This window comes from Lagenorhynchus albirostris, chromosome 5 (assembly GCF_949774975.1).
Source record: "Lagenorhynchus albirostris chromosome 5, mLagAlb1.1, whole genome shotgun sequence".
Lineage (NCBI taxonomy): Eukaryota > Metazoa > Chordata > Mammalia > Artiodactyla > Delphinidae > Lagenorhynchus > Lagenorhynchus albirostris.
In genome coordinates, this window is record NC_083099.1 from 27,742,742 (window position 1) to 27,750,355 (window position 7,614).

Here is a 7,614-nt window from a genome sequence, read left to right on the forward strand (position 1 = left end):
TCTACCTACTCATTCCCTGGCTCTAGGACACTGGAGATAGGAATAGTCGCTTGTTATCAAACAGGATTGTCATGGAAAGAAATAAAGTCTGAACAAAATACTGTGGAAGGTATTGAACTGAGTGTGAAACGTACTCATCTGGCTGATCCTGCTTTTGACTTTATTTCCACTCTCAGAGTGTCTTCTTGTTACCCAAGAAGTACCTAAATGTTGCTCTAACCTCTTAAGCTGCCTCTCACCAACGTGCCCATGGACGTCAGTGATTTATGTTAAGACAGCAGCTAAAAGTGCTTTCATTCACAATAGTCCATGTTTTCGTCGGGCCTCCATTGGAAAAGGAAATTGTTAATGGATTGACTGATTTTCTGAACTTACTACTTAAACAGCATGAATGGACATCAAAATAAAAGGGTAGGGGCTTCCCTGGTGGCGCAGTGGTTAAGAGTCCGCCTGCCAATGCAGGGGACACGGGTTTGGGACACGGGTTCGTGCCCCGGTCTGGGAAGATCCCACATGCCACGGAGCACCTGGGCCCGTGAGCCATGGCCGCTGAGCCTGCGCGTCCGGAGCCTGTGCTCCGCAACGGGAGAGGCCACAGCGGTGAGAGGCCCGCGTACCACAAAAAAACAAAAACAAAAAAAGGGAAAAGTTGCATAATCTGATACCTACAGGTTTAAAACTTTCCATGCACCCTTCCAGTGTTGGTCCAGCGTGACTGTTGTCTGTGTGTAAAAGGAAGAGGCACCAGTGCTTTTCAAACGAGCCCGGGGTCCAGGACTCTGGCCTCAGAGGATTGTATGTCAGCACCAGTGCCAGGAACCACAGCCTCCTGTTGCCAGCCAGGCTGCTGCTGCTGCTTGGGTCTCTCTCCTTCAGCCCATGGAGGCTCTGGCTCTATCTACACAAAACACAGAAAGTGGAGAAGCAGTGAACCAAGGTGATTTTGTAGAACTTCAAACCAGAAAAGTTTGACAATTTCAGGAGGAAATAGGTTTTGGTCTGAAAAATAGGTTTTGGTCTCCATCTGGAGAGCGGGGTTTGTAGATACACCCTTAATTAGAGCAAAGAGCCAAAGGAAGGCACTTTTTAAGTGCCTAAGGATCATTCCAAGGCACATGTTCCAATTGCTTAAGACTAAAAATCTATATCTAGTTTATTTTGAGAAATTTTAAAAATATGGAAAGGTACAGAGAAAAATACCCATATTCCCACCACCCAGAATTGACCATCGTTAAATATTGGCTCAATAAAAAAAATCCCAGTAGAAGATAAAGCCCTATCTGACTTTCACCCACAGCACCATTACTTTCTTCTCCTCCCCAAAGGCCAACGTTCTCATGGATGTGGTGTGTTTGCTTCCAAGTCCACCTTCTATAGTTATATAGAAATTATATACATGAGTACATGTTTTAGGGCATGATATAGTTCTGCCTTATAAAAGTATTTACATGGTACCATGCATGGCAACTGGGAATTTGTGTGAGAGCGGGACGGGATTATAGGAAGCCACCCTTTGGAATTCCTGTTGTTGCCAGAGCTGATCCTGGTCTCTGCTCACAACCCTTCAACCCCCCACCTTTAGCACGAGTTTACCTAAATCTTTAAGTTAAAGGGTCCAGAGATAAGAAAGGAATCTATAAACAAAAAAACAGATGGAACCAGCTGGGACCAAGATGGTGATGAATCTGACCTACAACAGACCCTGAGTCTCATTATATGTTGATTTAACTACCTTAGCATATTAAATGATACACCCTACCAGCCACCATGGCTGGACATTATAGAACAAAAAGGATCAAAACGGGTGGTATGCCACTCCTTTGGAAAAAGCCCTGCCCCTTCCCTGGTAGACTTATGCATATGCCTCTCTGTCATTAGCCTCACTCCTCCTCCCTTTGTCTTTACAGTACTTTTTTTTTTTTTTTTTGGCCTCTCCCGCTGCGGAGCACAGGCTCTGGACCCGCAGGCTCAGCGGCTACCACGGCTCACGGGCCCAGCCGCTCTGTGGCATGTGGGATCTTCCCGGACCGGGGCACGAACCCGTGTCCCCTGCATCGGCAGGCGGACTCCCAACCACTGTGCCACCAGGGAAGCCCTACAGTACTCTTTAACATTAAATCCCTCTTGCCAGGTGGGTGAGAAGATGATCTGTGAACTTAGTTCCCCGCTTCTCTATTCTTTGGCCACTGAATAAAGCCTGTGCTGTGTTCATCTCAGCTTCTGTTTCATTATTCACTCGAACCCAAACGGAAAAAGAACCCTCCCCTGACAAGGCAGAGAGCCTTGGCCGGGCTATGGCCTGAGTAGGGTCCATACAACTTAATTCAGTAACAGTATCACCATCATCACATTTATTCACTATTTATTGACAATCTCTTATATGGCAGGCAGCGTGTGAGGGGATATGACAACGAGAATCACTGATGGCTTTTCCCCACCCGTGAAGTTTACATTCTAGTGGAGAAGACAGTCACAAAAATTAGCAAACGGATGCAACGAGGTAGGTTGCCTCCACGATGGCTCCCAGAACTCCCTACTTCCTAGTATCCACATCCTTGTATAGCCCTTGTCCAAGTGTTAGCAAGGTTGGTTTGTGCAATCAGTAGCATACAGCAGAAGTGATGCTATATCACATCCAAGATCAGGTTATAAAAAATACTTCAGCTTCTGTCTTAGGTGCTCACACATTCTCTTCATCACTTCCTCTGTGGGAAGCTGCTATGTATGTGGACACTCAGGCAGCCTGTGGAGAGGTCCACTTGACAAGGAATGAACTAAGGCCAGCCAGCAACCACGTGAGTGAGCTTGGAAATGGATCCTTCAGTCCACTTGACCCTTGAGATGACTCTAGCCCCAGGCCAACCCGTTGAGTGCACCATCACGAAAGAGTCTGTCCAGACCATGCTGTTAGCCTACTCCTGTATTCCTGACCCACAGAAACTAATAAATGTTTGGCTTAAGCTGCTATGAGTAGGGGTAATTTGTTATGCATCAATAGATAACTAATACAGAGACAGGTGAAATAATTGCAAGTTGGAATAAGTGCCTACACCAATCTTACAGTAGAGCAGATGCCCATTGGTTCATGGAGGCTGAATGCTGGTTTCAGATCCTGGATCCTGGCTCAGCCACATACTAGCAGTGTGACCTTAGCAAGTCATTTCTCTAAACTTCTATTTTCTAATTTGATCATTTGTAAAACAAAGATAATAACGGTACTTACATTAAAGTTGTGACGCATCAACAAGTTAGAAAATGAAAGTGCTTAGCCCAGAGCCTGACACATTGTAAGGGCTCAATTCATTTAACTGTTGTTATGCTGTATGGATTCTTAAGCATTTGTTATTAACATATTTACCCGAGCTGTTTGCTTATTGTCTTTCATACTGGAAAATGACTACTGAAGGTGAATGCTGCTGTATAAATCTGACTCAGATTTAACAATATAGTTCAACACTGTATTGAGCACCTACTATGTGCCAGGGACTAAGCTAGGTACTGGAAAAAGATTAGTGAGGTATGATCCATGTCCCCATGGATCATACCTCCCCAGGGGAGGCAGAGCAAATGTATTAGTGTAATAAAGGATTCTAAGTCTAAAAGACTTGTGAGTCGAAGAATCTGCAAGAATTCTTCACCAAATGCCATTCATATTTGCTATACTTCTTACTGTGGGGAGGCACCTGATAGTTCTATACTCAGGAGAAAATTTGAGAATCAGTTTAGAAATTTAGAAAATAGATCTATTTTAATTGCTAATGTAGGCTATACATTACACTGCGGGGACTTCCCTGATGGTCCAGTGGCTAAGACTCTGCGCTCCCAGTCAGGGAGCCCGGGTTTGATCCCTGGTCAGGGAACTAGATCCCACATGCCGCAACTAAGAGTTCACAAGCCGCAACTAAAATATCCCTCATGCTGCAACAAAGATCATGCACACGGCAACAAAGATCCCACGTGTTGCAACTAAGACCCGATGCAGCCATATTAAATACATACATACATAAAACCTTAAAAAAATTATACTGGGAAGTCAAAACACAGAGGAAAGCAGTACGACGAAATGAAGATAGGCTTTGGATCTCAGCTTAAATGTCACCTCCTCAGGGAGGTCTCCTGTATGTAACCCTATTCTCTTCCTTCATAACAATTATTATAATTATATGCTTATTTGTATTCCATATTTCTCTTGCCAACTATACTGTAAGCTCCATGAGGGTGGGTTTACTCACCACCGTAGAACGTATCTAGTTCAATCCGTGGTACGTAACAGGTGCTTAATAAGTTTTTGTAAATGAACGAATGTTAAATGAGTGTTAGAACCATTAGAATCCTGGTGGGTAGATGAGTTCCACAGAAGACTCTTGAGACCAGTGCAGCAGGATGCTGACCTAAAGGCTGAACTTGTGTGCAGGGCCCTTTCCTTTTCTGGCAGAGAGATGCTAGAAAAGCCTTAGGGGTTCAGAAGAAGGGATTCCTTTGGAGGACAGTGCTCTAGAGCTTCCTCCCCTCCCCTTGCTACATACAAAATCCAGGAGTGATGGGAGAGAGGTTCTATTGTTAGGAATTAGAGAATAAACAGCCTTTTTTGCTTTGAAGATTGTGAAGGATACTGGTGATCATCCGTCTAGCGTCCATTTTCCTCTTGATCCTTACAGAACTCCAATTTTACCCAAGTAGCCATGTTTCCTTCTTGTAATCCATGTGACTCAAGGAGCACCCACCCCAGAGGGTAAACTTTTCCTTGGTAACTTGATAAACTTGATATCCTGTACTTTCCAATAACTTGTCTTGGTAACTTGTTGAACCACTGCATCAAACAAGTCCAAAGTCTATCTTGCCCCTGGACTTCCTGTTATGTGAGATAATCAATTTCCTTATTGCTTAAGAAGACAGTTTGAATCAGATTTTTTTTTTAAATCAGATTTTGTATTCTATTTGCAGGCAAATAATCCTAATTGACCAATGATGTTTGGCCTCCTAGCTATAATTAGGGCAGCTACACTCAGAAAAGTGGGTAAGTCACCATATTACCCTGGAAAAGTCAAGCAGTGAGACTCTTTGTGTTCCAAGTGTTGAAAATGAAAATCTGCCAACCAGGCTAGTGTGAATAGCTAAGTATGGAAAGGGCAGGGGGTGGCGGTGGGGTGAGGACGTGTTTGCATGGGGCAGACAGACACAGGGATCAAACTCATAGTGGCTTCAGCTGCCTGGAAGAAGGCTGAGTATGGGCCTGAAAGTTGAACCCGAAAAGCTGTGACCCTGAGACCTCCTTGTGAGAGACACCATGCCCTCCGTGGGAGATCCCTGTTGGCCTTTGTGGGACCTGCTGTGCTACAGACTTGCATCATTTGACCAATTGGAAAGTACAGGTTGCGAACAGTGACATCGTGTGGCTATAAGATGCAATGACAAAGGCCACCAGGCCTTCCCTTCAGGTGTGTCACAGATTTTCCTTTGGGAATTTTTGGATCGCTTAACCTGCTATGAGTTTTTGAAAAAGGTGGGAAGGGGCCCTATTTGTAGATTCTGAATTTATTAAGGTGATACAGAGAGGATTGAGATGATTTCCTTTTGTGGAGAAAAAGAACACTGATCATATTTGTACACTGTGGAGCCCTCCCCCCGCCTTTTTTTTGTTTTTTTTTTTTTACAGTTTTTACTTATATATCAGGATGCAAGGAAGTTAGGCTTGAAAAGACCCAAACAAAAGCCTTTCCATTTTGTACTCCTTTTGAAAACTCATCTATGGTTCCCCATCGCCTCCAGTACAAAGTCCCAGCTCCTTAGCACACCTGCTAAAGGCCTTCCTTCTCTGATTCTCCAATGATTCAACGTGCTCCTCAGCTTCCTCAGGAAGCCCATTATATTGGCCAATGCTTTGGGAGTTAGGTTTTTGGGGAGGGCAGATATGAGCTGTACCAAAGAAGTCTAGGTTTAATTACAGAAAGAAAAAAAAATAAGGTTTACTGAGCACTTGTGAGCTAGGCATTATAATAACGTGCTTTGGAGTTATTATCTTAATTTGCACATGAAGTTTTCTCTAAATACTGATAGGGACAGAGTAAACGGCCAAAGTAGGTGATTAAATAGTTAATTCCACTAGGGGATTGTAAGGAAAAAGTATGGGAGACCCTGTAAGTTAATGATCACTCAAGAAAGCAGGCTTGCTTAGCAACAAAACCATGCAACAGAAGCATGACTTGCCCCAAAACAAAACAGTGGTGGCATGAGACACACATCCTGCCCAGTGAGGTCAGTAAATTAATGATTCCTAGGACATGCTTCTCTGTGCACACTAAAAACAAATATATAAGGAAAAGGTGACATTATACTGAAACCTGAGATGATTTATCATATTTTAGTATATGTCACTGCCTTTTTGCTCATTTCCATTGCACCATGACAGTCCCAGTTCGACCATGTGGGGACAAGAAAACTCCTCCACCTGATGTGGAGGTGGAACTGATGATGGAAGCTTGATATCTACTCAAGAATGAGGAAGAAGGTGGTGTTCTTTTTCTTTGATTATAAAACTGTAGCCCACTAAGTTCTCGGAGCGGCATTCCCTTGCCCACCAGCTTGTAAGCCTCACAAGCGTCCTACTCTAATAAAACACTTCTGATCTATCACTTTGCCTCTCAATGAATTCTTTCTGTGCTGAGACATAAAGAACAGCAGGTCCTTGACCCCCCTCTCCCTCCACGCATTTCTGCCTTTCCTATCTGTATTGCTGGGGAACTCTTCACCGTTCAGAATCATTCTTCTTATGCATCTCTCTAGGTTTGTAGTTCTCTACCTTGGCTGCACATTGGAATCACCTGGGGAGCTTTACAAACTACCAATGCCTGGGTCCTGCCCAGCAGATTCTGATATACTTAACTTGGGGTCTGAACATTGTTTCCAAAGCTCCCCAGGTGATTCTAATGTGCAGCCAGGGTTGAGACGCACTGGTCGAGGAAGACTTCAGGAACCTAGGTAAATCCTCCTTTTCTTTCCCTTCTGTGCCCTAGACACCTTTCTCTGATCATGCCTATCACACTGCACCTTAATTTCAGGGTGTATACCTATCTCCCTAACTAGATTTTGAACATCTCCAGCCAGACACTTTTGCATTTTTGGAGCTCGATGTATGGCCTGACACTTCGTGGAGATTTGGAAAATGTTTAATGGGAGGGTAAAACGTCATCAACAAACACTTATTTGCGTCCTCCAAATGCCAGGCGCTGCACCGCTCAGCCAGGTCCTGAACATAGAGAACACGCTGACGTGACCCGCAGGAGCTAGCAGACACGACGCGCGCGTGTGTGTGTGTGTGTGTGTGTGTGTGCGTGTGTGCGTGCGCGCGCGCGTGTGCGTGTGTGTGTGCGCGCGCGCGTGTGCGTGCGTGTGTGATCCAGGTAAGTGAGAGAGACAACTTGAGCCAGAGCCTATTTTCAGCTGCAATGGAAGTGCGCAGGCGCAGACGACAAAGCCGGCCCGGCACACACAGGTCTAAGTCAAAGTTAGGCCCCACCCGCAGAAGCGGAGCCAACCAGAGGGCGCGGGGCAGGCCCAGCCTTCCCGGGCGGTCCGAGAAAATCGCTCCGGCGTTTAAGCCAGAGCAGAGGTAGG